At 36.9% G+C, this 17,831-nt stretch overlaps 1 pseudogene; it reads right to left on the bottom strand.

The window, feature by feature from the left end:
- Window positions 1-10,388: 10,388 nt before the first annotated feature.
- LOC121482131 overlaps window positions 10,389-17,831 on the bottom strand; it is a 124,823-nt pseudogene continuing 117,380 nt past the window's right edge.

The raw sequence follows: 17,831 nt of genomic DNA on the forward strand, positions 1-17,831 counted from the left end.
TCCAGAGATTTCCTGTATAACAACCACCAAATTTCCCTGATGCTAACATTTTATTTTATTTTTTAATTATTTATTTATTTATTCATGAGAGACAGATAGAGAAAGAGAGGCAGAGACACAGGCAGAGGGAGAAGCAGGCTCCATGCAGGGAGCCGGATGTGGGACTCGATCCCAGGACTCCAGGATCACACCGTGGGCCAAAGGCAGGCGCTAAACCACTGAGCCACCCAGGGATCCCCTAACATTTTATTTTTAAAGACCTACTTATTTTAGAGACAGAGAGAGAGAGAGCACGAGTAGGAGGGGCAGAGGGAGAGGGAGAAAGAGTCTCAAGCCGACTTCAAGCTGAGCGCAGAGCCTGATTGCTCAGTCTCATGACCCCAAGATCATGACCCGAGCTGAAACCAAGAGCCAATATTTCACTGCACAACCCAGGCGCCCCACCTAATGTTAACATTTTTAATACCTTTGTCAAAACAATGACAACAATGTTGGTACATTAACTAAATTTCAAACTTTATTCATGTTTCACTAGTGGGTCACTAATTACTATTGTTTTTTTCTGTTCCAGGATCCCATCCAGAATGCCACACTGCATTTTGTCATCATGTCTCCTTAGATTCCCCTGGTCTATGGCAACATCTTAGCCTTGCTTTGCCTTTCAAGATTTTGACAGATTGAAGAGTATGGTCAGATATTTTATAGACTGTGAATTTGGGTCTGTCTGATGTTTTCTTCTGATTAGCTTAGGTTATGAGTTTGGAGGGAAGAATGTCAGTCACAAAGGAGAAGTGCTCTCTTCCTCACATTATGTTAGGGAGTACATGATATCAACATGACTTATACTGGTGATGTTAACTTTGATTATTTTGGTTACAGTAGTATCTGCCTCCATTTTTCACTATAAAACTCTCCCCTTCTTCTTCTTCTATATTTTTGTGATGCGAGACACTAAATCCAGGTCTCGCTCAAGGAGAACTGAGGCATGGGAATTACACTCCACTTCCTGGAGGGAACAATATTTACCTATGTTGTTGTGTGGAATCCTCCTGTAAGGATGATTTGCCGCTTTTCTCCCACATATTTATTTATTCAACATTTGTTTATATCAGCATGAACTCATGTATATTTATTTTATAGTTTGGATTCTAATCTAGTGTGATGTTATTAATTCTGTTGCTCATATTGTTCCAGCTTTGCTCTTTGGGAGCTTGTAGAAGTTGGTTCCTGTGTCTCTTTGACAGACTATCATACTTTCTTTTAGGTATTTATTTATTTATGTATTTCTGGACTCCTTTCCTATTTTTGGCATAGGTATTCTTTTGAATGTCCCAGCATTACCTAGGAATGTCGAGATCACTCAGGGGGGAAAGAGTAGAACTAATACTGAAACCCAGAAACTCTGATGCTCAAGTCCCTAAGTTTTTGGCATGACACTGCCTGCATCACAAGATAATTGGGGCAAACAAGAGGCCAGGACCCATAAAAGGAGAACTTCACCACTAAACATCAGCTAGTGGACTCAGAAATAGCTCTCTGGCCTTGGAACCTATGGACAGAGGATGGAGGCTACTGGGTCCCTAGTGGAATATTAATCATGAAAGCTAAAACTAATTAAGAAGTAGGGAAGCTCTGGGCTCCATTGCTGGTTTGGTGTTCTTGTGGGCATACTGGGGGGAGAGGGGGTCAAAGCAAAGTAATCTTGGGGGATCCCTGGGTGGCTCAGCAGTTTAGCGCCTGCCTTCAGCCCAGGGCCTGATCCTGGAGTCCCGGGATCAAGTCCCGCCTCAGGCTCCCTGCATGGAGCCTGCTTCTCCCTCTGTCTATGTCTCTGCCTCTCTCTCTCTCTCTCTCTCTCTCTCTTTCTCTCTCTCTCTCTCTCTCTGTCTCTGTGTGTGTGTGTGTCTCAGGAATAAATAAATAAAATTTTTAAAAAAATCTTGACTTGCTTTTCGTTTCTAGCTCTGTCTCATACTGTTAGGTATCCAGATTGGTTAACTGTGTATCTCATTAAATAGGGTTTTATGATCAAGGCACCTAAGACTTTTCCTAGTCCTGCTACCACTACAGCATCTAGCCAAGAAAAGGGTTACTAGCATTTAGAAGGTGACCTCCCCAAGCTAATGCTACATATTGAAATAGGTATTGCTTTTACCTGGCCAAAGTATTCCAGTTTAAATCAGGTGGGCCAAACTGCTGGATTATAAAAAGTTGTAAAGAAAAAAAAAGTCGTAAAGAAATCTATCACTTGTACACAGGAAATATAAACACAATTATGTTTATAATTGTCAATACTTTTCCTAAATTCAGGGGGCAAAATGCTCATGTTGGGGTGTGTATATAAAATGTCTGCAATGCACATATCATGGTCCATTTGCAAATTTAGAACAGTACGTTATACTTAACAGAGGAGCAAAGGACTTCAGTCACAATAAGGCCACAATTCTTTATCATGCTTTTAGTGGTCCACTATAATTTTTGATAAAAGTTTCTTCATCCAAGAGAAGAAAGCTCTATATTTTAACAATTTTGAATCAAATTTTCATTAAATCCAACAATACTGGGGCAATTTGTAAAAATATATATATTTTTTTAAATTTTCAAATCAATACCAGGCCAGTAAAAGATATGTCACTGAATGGCATACATAACACTCCGATAGTAACATAGGAACAAAAATATGAATGTCTACCGTACAACTCCAGATTATTAATAGTGATGTATGCCTCAGGCAATATACTTAGAACCTGTACTATCATTCTTTGACATATAATTAATCCATTTCATCATTCTGAGGCCAAACAATGTTTAATGATGCCAATAAAAAAGTAATTACAAACTGTAATTTTGACTTAGGACTGAGAATGTGTTTGTAAATGTAGCCCAATAAAGCAGTGATTGATCTATATGTCCTATTCTAAGATACGCTTCTCTCGTCTCTCATCCGATGACATGGAATTACTAGAAAAGGAGGCAGTACCTGAAATCTTAACCTTTTGTTTGGGGATTGATTACCATAGTAGAGAAATAGACTTCCCAATTATTGACAAAGACACACAGTTACCCATTAGTTTGGGTACAGAACTTGTCTAAATCATTTTGACAAGTGACTAAAAGTTTCCTCTCCAGACCTTCACTTTGCTCACGCCCCCACCAACCAGCCACTCACTGCAGTCTCTTGGCTTCTCGGTCTATTATTATTTTTGGATCATGGGGGACAGAGACAAGGAACAACAACAGAACAGAAGACCTTTCCTTTCTCTGAACTGCTCCGTTCTGTGAAATCTGTGTGAAAGTGGTTGCATCTGTGAACTCTGTCTCATTAGAGCCAAATGTCTGTGGTGCTCCTTCATGGCTGTGTGATTGAAATGACAAGTTCCCTGAGCATTGTGCTTTGTTAAGAATGCATGGATTGGTGATGGCTCAGGTTCTGGACCAAAAGCCATAACTGGACAAAGATTGGAATGACCTGTCATGGTTAACTTAGAATCCCAGGGGGAAATGTTACCCTTCAGTCACTGTTTTTTTGAAAAACCCAAAAGCAAAAGAATATGGACCTGTGGTTAAAAGTTATGAGGTTAAAAAAAAAAAAAAAGTTATGAGGTTAAAAGTAAAGCTCAAAAGTAGAAATGCAATGATAGCTTGAGCACACTGGAAATATTAAAAACTATTAAATGTTTTTGAAGCACACTTTATCTGTAGGACACTGGAATAAATCACCTTAGGATAAAAAAAGATAAAGAAAAAATACACTGTGTTTGCTTTCAACTTAGAGAGAATGAATGTACCTGCATGATACACTGGAGAATAATTACAAAACAATCCAGGAAAAATTACATAGTTTGGCCATAATGAATTGATACCAAAGGGATGAAAAAGGAAGGAATTAGCATGGTATCAGAAGTAAAAACTTGAGCCCATGCATGCCTCAAATGAAGGAGTATTTTAGAAATCATCTTGTTAATTTGACTATAATTTGTAGGTGGCCAGACTAAGCACAGGGGATCCAAGTAATCAACATGTAGATATCCCAGCATTCTGCCTGAAATAATTTGTGACATTTTCAAGTTTTTACTGGGGCAGTATCTCTTTTTAACACTGCTGTATCGCCATAGCCCAACTGAGCTCAACATATATAATGGGTAACTGATTAATATCTGTTCTTTAAATGAATACATAATACAATAATAGAGTTGCATTGGGAGTTGACAATAGGCTGAGAAGATTCACAAGACTCTAGTCATACCTACAGCTGTGATTTATTACAGTGAAAGGATATGAGGAAAACCAACAAAAATAAAAATACATGGATAAAGCCCAGAGGAAATTAGGTGCAAGTTTCTAAGAGTCTTCTCCCAGTGGAGTCACATGGGAGTTATGACAAATATGTTAAATGTTGTCAACCAAGGAAACTCATTAGAGACACAGTTTCTGGGGTTTTCACAGGGGGCTGGTCATAGGCACCCTCTGCATAGCATCTACCAAAATTCCAGGCACCCTGAAAGGAAGTAGGTGTTCAGCATATGCATATTCTTTGCAGAAACATTGTAGGTACAGGGAGCCATTTTACCAGGGAATAACCCTCTCAAAATCCTTGTTCCCAGGTGACAGCCAAGAGTCAACATTTCAAGCAAGCCTAAGCAGATACAAGCTTGCTATGTTAATTGTTTTTTTGCACAACAAGTTTACCTATTTCATTTTGGGAAACATCTGATTTTGTGTATCCATGACAACTGTAATGGGAAATTTGGTGGTTTCCTAATCAATTTGATCATGTGTAACTTTTCAAAGTGGGCACATTGCTGAGTGATGACTTATTTATAGGTAATCTGACCATTACAAGCCCTGTGTTATCACTAATATACATCAAGTTCAAATTGTGCTCCATGCATTGTATTCTCATATTGAAGCAACATCCTAAAGATTGGATTGGTTTACTCGTTCAAAAATTATAATCATTGCTCTTCGTTCACAGCATCTAATGAAAACAAAATATAAACCAAGAATAGATCTCAATTACCAATTAATTCAAAATGTCAGGGAAAGAGGGTAGGTCAATTTAAAATTGTTGATTTTTTTTATTGGTACTTACAACTCATAAAGAGATCAATAAAGGCATGGTAATTTGAAGACATGACTGTCATCAAATGCTAGATGAAAAGTGAAAATATTAATTCAATGATGTGTTTAGAAAGCCTAACATTTTATTAGATTGTTTTCTAACTTTCTAAATAATAGTTGTAACACTTAAACCTTCTGTACTTTACGGTTTATATATCTGTCACACAAATATATTTAAATGTTGTACCAAGTTTTGGGTGTTTTCCTCCATTTGACTGCTGTCCTTTATTTTCTGTTGACCATGTGCATTGATCATTAACCTAAGCTGCAATGCCCATTCAGTAATCTAGAGTCAACTGCTTCTCCTCAGTGAGGACAGAGAGTAGGCATGTTCAGGAGAGTTGAAGACCTAGAGTATTTTCTCACATAAGACACTGAAATACACACTGTAGTTTTCAATTTTTCTTTTCCCTGAGGAAATTTATTTTCAAACAAACTCTCATTTGGAAGTTCAAGTACAAAGTAAAAATCAGCTGCTGAAAAGCAAAAGATGGGGGAGGCCCAAAACTATACTTACTCACTTCCTTTCTGACAGCAACCTTCTAGCAGTTTTCCAGAAAATATTATTAGCACTATTTACTCTTTTTGGAGTTTAGCATTCATTTATTTATTCATATGCAAAGCTGTCAATTTGATCACATTCACAGAGCTGGTTCAGTGGATGAGGCAGATTAAAGTTGCTCTGTCCCGAAAATAAGACAGGACAACGTTGGATTGCTCCACTGTTTCTGAGGTGTGACCTGACGCCGTTTCTCTATTCAGGGATGGAGTAAAGGAATCCCAGAGTGGCTAGATTACACTTGCCAGACTTCTCTGCTGTTCGGTGTGACCTCACACTTGAGTCTGGTTTCTTTACTCTGAGGACAATAATCGGCTGCTATACTAAAACAATGTTTTCTCTCCTTTTATGTAACTCTCTATTTTTCTCAAATACATTTTTTCTCCTCTGTGTTTTTGCCCTTTAATAGTCTATACTCATGCTTATGTCTTTTGTCTATAAATTTCAATCACCAGCATCATTATGTGAGAATCAGCAAGTCCTTTCGTGCAGTATAAATTAATACTCATAAAATGATATAAGGAGAAAGAGCCTCCTCTTATCTATACTCTTGTCTGATAAATATGTTACAGTAAATTACCTAATTAAACAAGCATAACATGAAAATTAGATGTTTGTTTCTATACATCTTTGAAGAAGTAACCATTTTCCTTCCTGTGTTATTTATTATCCCTTCAATTTGCAAAAGCTGAGTAATCAGGAATTCCACACCATGGCTTTAATTGCAAGCATATCCACTAAGTGCTGATGTGGGGATATTCAGTTGCTGAGCTTTTTAAAAGTGACAACTTTTTCTTTTCTTTTTTCTTCTCCTTTTTTCTTTCCTTAGTAATTAAGGTGGCCTATACAATCATACCACGCCCTTATCAGCACAATATTGTTCTTTTATACGTATAGTTTCCTTTAATAATCCAGTTACTTGACAAGCAACAAAGATCCTGACAATGATAATAACCATAATGATAGGTAAAGTTGGCTCTCCACATGCCATGTGCCAGGCATCATGTAAGGACTTGAAATGCATCCTTTCATTTAATGATGCCAAGAAAATTATGTAAACATTTCTCAATATATCAGAGACAAACGAATTCTACCCATGCACACTTGTCCACCTCGAGAATTCTGCATCACAAAGAGTGATGCAGAAACCTCAGGCTCACCTGCTGTTCATCATACCACCTTGGACCATTAGCTCACCTCTCATCTCCAGCCACTGGTGTTTTCAACAATACCTTTACTTGTCAGGAAGACTGAAGCTCAAAGGTCTCCTTTCCCACGGTCTCTCTCACTTCCCATATCTCACCTACCACCAGGTTCTACAAGATTTATCTCTAAAATTAGGGCTTCTCGCACTTTAAGATGCATAAGAATGCCCTGAGGATCTTGTTAAAATGCAGGTTCTGAATTGGCAGGTTCGGGGCATGTCCATTCTGAACTGCTCACCAGCTTTCAGGTGGTGCTATGCTGCTGATCCACGGACCTCACTGAGTAACAAAGTCCCCAGCAGTTCTACAATTGCTCATTTACCGCCTGTCCTCGGTTACTGTCTGGACTATGTGACAGGAACTGAGAGGCTGATCTGTAGATGGGATCATGGGAGTAAATCCCAATGTGTCAGCTTTTTCTCATGTTGCTCAGTCAACAATTACTTTTACTCTCCCTTGTCTTTCTTCCCTATAAAGCTTATAAAGCTTTAGTCAGGCAAGAATGTATTCCTCTGTTACTCTCGTAAAAGAGTATCCTAACTTCAGGTAGAGGATTACAGATGCTTATGGTTTTTTAGATAAATTATTCTCATATACTTATGTCTGGTGGCTCTTAACCCAGATGTCTTTATGTCTTAACATGGTGAAGATTCTGATTCCAGAAAGTCTCCAAGAGGCTTTTAGAAAAGAGCCTGGTGAAATCTATATTGTGGGCTGGTTGATTTTTAGTGACCCTTAAACCACAGCTAATTTACCAACCATGTAATGATGAACCCCTTCTAATCTCCACAGTCCGCTTTCTTATCCTTGGGGATGACCTGCCTGGAAATGCTTTGCTAAAGGAACAAAGTACATGGATCCATGGCAGCCTATGGAAAGATCCTTATGGTGAAAAAATATTAAGAAAAATGGTGAACCCTTTTGATTAGTAAGTCAAGGAAATGCAAATGAAAAGGTTTTTGTTGTCTCTATCTACCAGATTGACACTAAAAGAGATATCTGGGTGGCTCAGTTTGTTAAGCATCCGACTCTTGATTTTTGCTTAGGTCATGACCTTAGGGTCATGAGATCAAGCTCCATAGCAGATTAAGTTTCCAAAGATTCTCTCTCCCTCTCCCTCCCTCTCCCTCTTAAAAAAAAAATGCTAATAAAAGAATAATAATATTACTGAGGATAGGAGCACCCTCATATATTGCTGGTACACAGATAAGTTTAAAGGAAATTTGGAAATATATGTCACATACATTAGAAATGTGTATGCTCTTTTCATGCCCACCAGTTCAACTACAGAGAACTGATCCTAAAGAAATTATTAGGCAAGTGTGCAAATAAAATTTAGATAAACACAGGATCATGGATAAATGGCATTTCTCAAGATATCGAAAAGTCAAAAATAAATATTTTAAATATATAAATTGTTATATTACATTGAGCCATATTGAAATAATTGGTATTTGATGATCTATGGCTTAAGAAAATGGTACTTTGTATGACTCAATTTAATAATTAAGAGTACAAATGAATAAAAGAATACCAGAACACTATTAAAATGTCTTTATGCATCTATATCTGTTTATATGTACCCAGAAAACATATATTGAAGACTATCAACCAAATGCCGATTGTTCTTATATCTGAGTGCTATATGTATTTACTTTTTCTTTTCTATACTTTATCATTTTTCTCTCAATGAACATGGCAAATGTGTAATTTCAAAATAAATGAAGAAGGCAGCATTGAGATAACCAATTAGCAATTTTCCCACATTAACAATTTTAAGCTCATTTCCAGTGACCCAAAGTTGGGGGTACTTCAAAGTATATTCTGCAGATGGTGACGTGATAATATGTGTTATTAGAAAAAGTAATTTCCAGTTATTGTATTAGAATTCAGTAATTACTTTTTCAATAAAGAAAGTGAAAACTATTAAGAGCAAAAATGTGAAATAAATTAGCTTTATATCCTACACTCAATTAAACTATCATAGCAAGAAGGTAATGAATTAAGATAATTTGAGGATAGGAATAAGACTCTACAAAGCAGAGATTTAACACTCTTCTAAAATCCATTAAAATACTCCAAAAGAAGATCACAGTAAAGTGGGTAGCCCACAAGATAGTTCAGAGAAACTGCAACATGCATGCTAAATAGGTAGAGAGAGTTTTCAGTCTCAAAAGTCTTAGAGACTCATGCACAAAGTAGCTCAAGCATGCAAAGCATGCCTTGATGACAGTGGCCCTAACAGTAAAGCTGAGTTTTCCACTAGCTTCACCACTTTCTAAAATAGTAAGATAATCCTGGTCTTCTGGCATGTGTGCTCTCAAGGAATCCACAAAATATTTGAGCAGTCACTGATGTGTGAGCATTTAATTAATTATAAGGAGCCATTCATAAATAGTAGTGCTTGCTACTAAAATCCTGCCCATGTCTTTCCATGGCATCTGGAATAAAAATGAGATTGCTTTCTGGGATACAAAGCTTCAGGTTTTGCCTGTTACACTAATGTAATTTTCCGTCATTCACACTGGCTTTCTTTTTGTTCCTACAGGCCAAACTCGTTCCTGCCCCTATGCTTTTGTACTTGTCCCCTCTACCTAGAACTCTGTCTCCTATTTGCAGGGCTAGGTTCTTGTCCTTCAACCTGGGCTCAAGTGTCAGCCCCTGAGAGTTCCCCAGCCACCAGGCAAATGAAAATAATCCCTTTACTCGTACTCATTTCCTATTACATCAGTTGTTTATGCTTACTTTTTCTCATAGTACCTAACACCATCAGAATCTCCTCTTTGTCTCTGAAGCCCAGGAGAAAGAATAGGATGTATCTTCAGTGCCTAGAACTATATCCGGCACATAGATACTCAGGATACTGTTGAATAAATGCCGCGGCCAAAAGAGAGTGCTCTGAATTGTTTCTTTTTTTCTTTTTAAATATTTTATTTATTTATTCATGAGAGACAGAGAGAGAGAGAGAGAAGACAAAGACACAGGTAGAGGGAGAAGCAGGTTCCATGCAGAGAGCCTAATGTGGGACTTAATCCCGAGACTCCAGTATCACATCCTGAGCCAAAGGCAGATGCTCAACCATTGAGCCACCCAAGCGTCCCCTGAATTGTTTCTTTTATGTGGTTACAATGGTTGAAAGGAGAAGCTATGAACCCCATGGATCCCAACTTTCTAGAGTCCCAGAGCTGGTCCAGGTGGCTTTCTTATGCAAACATCACATTTCTGTTTGGTTCATCTGGGCTTTTCTATTTTACTTCACTTTGATATGAACTAAGCTACCAATAACCAGATGGGTGTTCAACACTGGCTTATGCCATTTTGGATATAATCAAACATCTGGAGGTTCTGGAATTAACCCCTAAAGAGACATTTCCTTACCTGAGAATGATATTTTTTTAAACATTTTCTCTATGATGTTTTTAAAATAAAAGTTTGCTGTATACTACTGGATTATAGAAATTATACCTTTGTTTTCTAAACATGAGGTTATACTTCAATATTGCTTAAATCTTTTCAAAATACATGCTGGCACAATTTCCACAGGCCCCATCATCTTGGCAGACATCTTCCTCCTTGCTCCCCACTTTTCTGCCTTGAGATTCACTGAAGTAGAACAATGCATCTCCAACCATTATCTTCTTATCCTTGAGGGTGTATAAATGTATTTTCAGAAGTCTTTGAAAATGTGTTTCCTTACAAAGGGGTGTGATGCCTCCAACACAAGTTTTAGAATCACTGAGGTAAAAAGCTAAATGAAGCACAATTTACACTTAAATGCTAATATCTCCAGGAGAATAAGTTTTCATCTATCATTTATATTATAGTGATTTAGCTTAATCAGCTTATTTTTCCCCTAATTCACAACTGAGATTAGCAACTTTATGAAAACTGGAGGCCTTGGTGGAAAGAAGGAGAATAGCAATTTTACATCATGAAGACACTGGTCTGGTTCTCCAAATAGAAGTTCTGGGGCAAGTGTATTAGCATAGGAAAAAAGGAGGGAGGTAGTTGGAAATGAAATTGGGACTTTGTGTTCTAAAACTATCATTTTACATCTTCTTATTGGCCTTGGATGCAGGAAAAGAAAATGGGATCACCTTCTTGCATCTTTTTATTCCTGCCAGAATATGGAATTTAGACTCAAATTCTCCTTAGCAGATAAATTTCTTTATGATTTAAGGCAACTTTGATAGGTTAATATGTTAAAACCCCAAACCTAATGGTATTAATAAAGCAAAATATATTCTGAATTCTCAAATCCAGTTTACACATTCTTTAGCTCCTTAGACTGTAGTCTCTTAAGGATAGGATTCCATTTTATTCATTGCTGGACTCCCAGCGTCCTATTAATTGTCCTTTGAGTAAATTCTGGGGATGAATAAATACTTTTGAGTTCAAGTGTCGTGATTTGGGAACACAAATGCTCATAAGTTGGGATGTGTGTTTCAGGTCTTCTAATTTAAGGAACTGGCCACATCTGTGCATTCATGTGGCTCAAAGATGGTTCTAACATTCTTCTCTTGGTTACCGCCTGCTTGCCTGCATGAAAGGGGCCCTTTCCATGCCAGAAAACACAAGGTCACTTGGGTTTCACCCTCCCAGCAGGAGGCAGTAGGATTTAGTCATGGGCAGAGCTGCCAGCAAGGTACATAATAACACCTCCAAAGTGAGAGACAGTGTTTCTCACATCAGACCAGACAGCAACTTCGTCAAGGGGAAACATCAAGGGAAAAGCAAACAAACAAAACATGCCCCATTTCCATCACCTCTGCCAAATGAATAGCATGCTCTCTATTTTTAAGAGCTTTATAAAACAACTCAAAAATACAACAGGAGGGGGGATTAGGTGTGGGTAAAGAGTTCAGCTGTATACTTCCTTCAATCATTCAGTGACCAGAAAGGAGTCCAATCCCACTTTCTCTAGAGGGTCACCAAGTTATTGGAGCTGCAAGTGATTGGAAGCAAGGGAAAATAAATGAAGTAAAAAATATATCTCCTAGAGTGGGAAAGACTTGAAAAAAAGTTTACTAACCACCCCTCCCCCAAAAAACTTACTGGCTTTTCAGCTTCTTATGCATATTATAAGGGCAGAGAAGAATAATGCGAATATCTTCCTTTTACAGCTCAGTCTAATTTGGCATGCCATTATAATTTCTGGCTCAGTTAGCAAATGACTGGAAACACTGCTTTCTGCAATTTTCCCTAAAATATGACAGTTCTAGAAGTTGTTCTATCGATGTGCTTGAAACCAACCCAAGATGGGAGTGAAGTGACTATTATTCTTAATTTTTATTACCAGGGAGGCTTTATACAGGTACCTATGTGGAACTACCTGAGTGGCCATCTACATACTGTGATTATGAATTTGAGGGAAGGAAAGACTTGACCAATTTCAGGAATACAGATGCCTGGAGTTCTACCATTGGAGATTAGCTCCTTTGGATTAAATTTCTGCCTTCTAGAGTGACATGTTCCCATATGAATATACTTGAAAAGGTTATAATAAGCAGTCACTACTGATATCTTCACATCAGAAGGGGCACAAATGACTTGACATTATAGGAGGGGAGGGAGAAAGGCAAGCCTATTTAGGGACAGATAGAAGAAGAAAACACTTTTTAATTGGCTCAAGTTCTGAAGCAAGGCACTCAAGACAAGTATTGTTTCTCCTTACAAACAAGGTGACCTTGAATAAATTACATAACCTCTTTGAACCTTGATAATTCTTATCTGTAAAATGAGTGATAGAAGAGAGATTCAAAAGGATAGGAAAGAAAGCCAAGATAATGCTACATTATCTGGTTGGCCATCACTACAGGAGGCTCTTGATCCAAGGGCGCCTGCCAAGAAGCTTAGTATGGCATTTCTTGGAAATTCCACAACAGCACCAGACCACTTTTTTGCAAAGATGGCCCTAAGGGATATAAATTGCCCTGCACTGGGCTTGTGCACGTGCAAGTGCTATGCGCTGCGGGTATGCACCTAAGAGCAACTGGTACCAATCTTCTCCCAGTTGGTCACTAAGAGGGAACATGGGGGTGTTTGAAGTGGCACAAAAGCAGTGCCAGATGCATATATTTTATGTACATGTGTTTAGCTATGCATATGTCTTATTATTAGTTTAATAACTGTTTCCTATCTCTTATAAAGTAAATTCCATGAGAGCAAGCAGATAGCTTTCACTCACTGTTGTCACAACTACTTTTAGTCAGTATTGTTAGATAAATGAAAGCACAAAAACAATTGCCTTTGTACTTTAACTATAATGTTTTTGGTATAGACTTTCCTTCTGAAATGCTTATTTTTGCTGTTGTTTGGATATATTTTATCACTGGTGTCTAGCTTTTTCTGGTTAAGCACCTTCCCCCTTTTCAATTAACTTTGCTTTTAGCATTTTTGCTTGGATGTAATTTTACACTCCCAATAACCGAGTTAAGGGTCTTTTCAAATCTTGTTTACTTTTAGATGCTTTAATTTAGTTTTTATATTACATCATTAAATTTCTTTAAATCCTTACTAAACTCGCTTTTAATTTTAATGATTTTTTTCTCATAGATCCTTTTGTTTCCAATCTGTATTTTAATTTTCCTTGTAAAGGAAATGGTTCATCCTTTTGGATTAGCATATTCACCAATGTTGTCTCATTTGATCATTTTAAAGACCCCACATCATAGAAATGACAGGGGTTAAGTACTGGCTCTCCCTCTTCTTACAACCAGAAAGCTCAGGGGTGTATTCAAGCTGATGTCCACTGGTTCTTGCTCTGTTTTTTCCATTCCACCATTTGGGGTGCATCGTGAGAAATTACTGAAAGAAGCTAATTGAAATCACTGAAATTATTCCCAAGAAAAGCTGGGATATGGTAACATTTATTTTAAGGATGCAGTTAACATAAAATGCTACTATAGTCACTATGCACTTAATTACTTACTGTTGCATAATGTGTTTACTCATGGCTCTGAACACTCTAAATCTGTAAATGTGACAATAAAATAAAAAGAGAAGTTAAACTGGTCTTGATGACAGCTACACTCCATTGACCATTTGATTCCCGGGTCCTCTCGGAAGCAGTCAGTATGATTCTTGTTTTTCTTCCATACTCAAATGGGTGACTTTAGACTCTATAGACTCAATATTCTAATGTTAAGGAGTTTTCTTTCTCTGACTTTTTGCCAGAATCAAATGTAAATATAAGAAATTGTGGTATAGTTACACACACACACACACACACACACACCTTAAACTTCGTATCTCCTCATCTACAAAATCTAAAGGAAAACAGAATACTAGTAATTCTCATAATCAGAACAAAGATTTCCAAGGAAAATGTAGGACACACATACACATACACATACACATACACATACACATACAATTTTAAGTTAGTAGGCTTAGGTTCAGCTTCCAGAGCTGACTCTGAAGAACTGAGTGACTTCGAGCCACTTTAATTCTTTTACTTTACTCATCTATGAATCAGGATAAGACTTGTTTAAGGCTACTTTTAAAAGGTTGTTCTAAGGATAAAATGAGATGATGCATTTGTGAAAAGGATCCGAAGAACAAAAAGTATTATACAAGATTTAATGTGCCTTTTAAAAACAAAAATCATTATATTTTCTTATTAAGAAAATGATACATGAGGATTATGGAGAATTTGGAAGATGCACACATGCAAGGACACAAACGTGGGTGGCCTTAGACATTCATCCCCTTTGCCCTTTCAGTAGGTGAGCAAGAAGTTGGCTCTGCAGATCTGAGATAAATTGACAGAAAGATAGATACTACTGACTGAGCTAACCAGATTTGACCCTTTTTTAAAAGGTCATTTTCTCTGTCACGATGCTTCCATCAGTATGTTCGAAAGGATTCAGTCATGAATGTACTAGATGTTCCTGCTTCTTTTTTTCTATATATGTAGAAGACCACAGTGGTGGGATTCTCTCTTCCAGGATGCTTTTCACAGTATACCAAGCTCTGCCGGTTCCAGCATATTTCTTGATGGAAAAACAATATGAGTTTCTTTATCATCTGCTCTGAAATTGCTATCAATGAATCTTTTCATATGCTTCCACCATGTGTCACAAAGAGTGGGTATACCTGTTTCCCTTTGCACAAAAATAAATGAATAAATGCATAAATAAATATTAAGCCATGAGTCCCACAGCCCATGGATAATCACTTACTGACATTTCTAACAGCACTTTGAATTCATTTGGAAACATTCAAGTATTTGAAGATTCACAGCTAAAAGCAACTCGCCTCTGTGAGCCTTTCCAATCATCTATATGGCAAACTGTTAACAGCCATGTATCAAGAAGATTTAGAAAAACCAGAACTTTTTTCTCCTGAACTGTATATGTAGAGACATTTCACTGGGTGAATGGCATTTTTTTTGGTATTGATATCCCTCTCCATAAAAAGTTATTTCATGTTTATTCATTTGTTTTTTTTTAATTTTATTCAACTATTTTCTGTTGGCTACAAACACATAGCATTTCTTGAGAATCTTAGAGTGGTTACAAAAGGAAAAAAAAAAGATGTGAAACACATTCCTTGCCTTCTGAAACTTATATCTTAGTAGGAGAGACCATACAAGTGCATGTAAATTAAGTGTTTCATTCACCATTGTATTCTTAATAACTGACAAATGGTAGTACTCAATAGAATAATCTTCCCGATAGTACTATAATGTTCTTGACTTAAGGAGTGTCTCATCTTGTATCTGTCCTCAACATGTGCAAAATTCTCATTCATAATAAGTCAAAATAAGAACGCATTCAAATAATTTAACCAGGAACTATATTAATTTAAAATATCCTTTTTTATGTCGATAAATTAACCAATCATGTAGGCATTTAAGACATCTTACTTGAATACAGTTTAACAAAATTTCTAACAATGAAAATAATAATACCCTTCAAACACCAAAGCATCTTCTTGAGGACTGTGGCATCTAAATAAGTGTATTTATAATATAATGATGTGCTAAGGTAACAGGTAAACACTGCGAATTTAATGGAATTTAAGGATAACAACTGGCTAAGTTTTAATATATAAACATACTGTCTTTTAGTATATATCTTAAATCCAAATTGTCTCCTGTACCCTAAGGTATTAAATAATTACAAACTCAAACTTCTGGAATTAGATTGGCCCTTAGATTGGTGCTTACTTTGACTAATTATAAGTCTTTTAGATTTCCAAGGAATATATAGTTAACACATAAATAATGTTCAATGGGAAAAATGAATTATGAAACTTTGCCACTTATTTTGTTTCCTCATAGCAGAGGTATAAAAATGGTTGATGGAGTTAAGGGACAAAAACCTCCTACATTATCACTACAGTATCATCTGCATTTGATCCTGTGAATTAGGCAGGGCAGATCTTTCCTTTTTCCTTCCTTCTATCCTTTCTTTTCTTTCCTTTTTTCCTTCCTTCTATCCTTTCTTTTTTTTTTTTTTTTCATTTTTTCCTTCCTACCTAACTTCCTTCTTCTTTCTTATATTATCCTGAGAGAAACAGTTTTGGAATTCTTGACAACCATGGTCACAAAAGTGTGAATAGCTAAATTCCATGTGATGAAGTAACAATACTGACAAAATTCCTAAATGATATCAGATGATTCTAGTGCAGTTCTGCACAACCCTGGTGCCATGAAATGGTAAGGGGGTGATTATCACAGGTCAGAGCATGTTATAAACAGGCCATAAAATCAAGTGGGATGCAAGGCCAGGTGGGACTTATGACAGGTTATGAAGTATAAACTGATACTAGATGGGAGCCTGTCAAAAAATCAGTAGTATGTTTGAAAGGATTCAGTCATGAATTCAAGTTTTGTAACATAAAAAGGCAAAAAGGCCCTCTCCCAAGAAACTGGGAGACCTCTGATACCTAGATATGATATAACTTTGAAGAGAAGCTGCTTTGGACCTAAGCTAACTCCCAGAGGAAAAGCTGTCATTTTGTTAACACTAAAAGTTCTACTGTAATGTCTATACCCCTTTCTATCTGTATCTAGAGAGAGATCTTCAGAAGGTTCTGGTTGCCTAAATGTTTTTTCTTGTGCGTACTTATCTTAATCTTTATGAAACAAAGAGTTCTTCAGTCACATGAAGAGTATTTAGTCTCCACATGCACATTCAGGAGAGAAAACTAAGTCTTTTATCTAGAAGTTTCCCAGAGGTATATACTAATTCAAAGACTATTATCAAAGTGCTGCTAATTTTTAGATGTATAAGAAAGGGGAGAAGAGATCACACATTATTTTTATAAGTACCACAAATGACTGTGACACTATTAAATTGTTCATTGTCTTTCATTCAGTTAAATCCATGATTTGTTTTAAAATGTCAGAATCCTGTGGCAGAGGCTGATGGCAAGACCCAAACTTCCATTATATCTTCCACCTGAACATATAGGTGGACTCTGTATTCCAGTCCTTTGGGGATTTGGTGCTGCCATGGGATGAGTTCAAACCAATAGAAATTGCATGAAATTGGTGCATACCACTTCCAGGCCTGGCTCCTCCACTCTTTTATGCCATCTTCCATGATTTCTCTTTTCATCTCCTAGTTTGATTAATACAGGCCCAATGGGACACTCCAAGACTCTAGAGCTTTACAAAGCTATTAGATAGAATAAGCCTGTAACCCTAAATAATTGTTTTCCTCTAACTTAAATCAACAATAACATGATAAGGAAATAAACCCTTATTCTATTAAGCCATCAAAACATGGAGTTGCTATAGATTTATCCACTGCAACTATCGTTATATGACCATGTGGATATTTTTGAAGATTATTATATGATCAAATCACATTAGGAAGTAAACATCCCAATCATGACCAATGTCACTTGTATTTATCTTTTTGACACCAGCATTTTAATAATTCAAACATCTTTTCTTATGTAATATACTTTAGCAAAAAAAATATACTTTAGTA

This window comes from Vulpes lagopus, chromosome 24, assembly GCF_018345385.1.
Source record: "Vulpes lagopus strain Blue_001 chromosome 24, ASM1834538v1, whole genome shotgun sequence".
Lineage (NCBI taxonomy): Eukaryota > Metazoa > Chordata > Mammalia > Carnivora > Canidae > Vulpes > Vulpes lagopus.